This window comes from Bison bison, unplaced genomic scaffold (assembly GCF_000754665.1).
Source record: "Bison bison bison isolate TAMUID 2011002044 unplaced genomic scaffold, Bison_UMD1.0 scf7180017863269, whole genome shotgun sequence".
Lineage (NCBI taxonomy): Eukaryota > Metazoa > Chordata > Mammalia > Artiodactyla > Bovidae > Bison > Bison bison.
In genome coordinates, this window is record NW_011493841.1 from 9,906 (window position 1) to 10,376 (window position 471).

Genomic DNA, 471 nt, shown 5'->3' on the forward strand with positions numbered 1-471 from the left:
GGTGTAACGTCTGTCTACACCCCCATCTAGAGCAGGGAGGGACGCCTCCGGTAGAAAAATGGCGCTGGTCGCTTTTTTTCTCTCTTACAGATGGGAGCTAACAATTCCAGCCTCACTCCTTTGAACTGTATCCTGAAAAACTGGGATAGATTTGATCCCCAGGGCTTAAAGAAGACACACCTGGTCTTCCTATGTGATACTGCATTGCCACGGTATCCATTGGAGGATGGTGAACGGTGGCCAGTTGGAGGGTCTTTTAAGTATAATACTGTTCTACAGTTAGACCGGGTCTGTAAGGAACAAGGGAAATGGGTAGAAGTAGCATATGTGTTGCCCTTTTTCTCTCTGCGAAATATGCCAGACTTATGTCCTAGGGTATAGATTTGGGCGTGAAACCTTCAGCTCCCTCCTGTCCTCTTACTTTGCCCCCATACCTGGAAATCCAAACTGAGATTCAAACTGCCCACATGG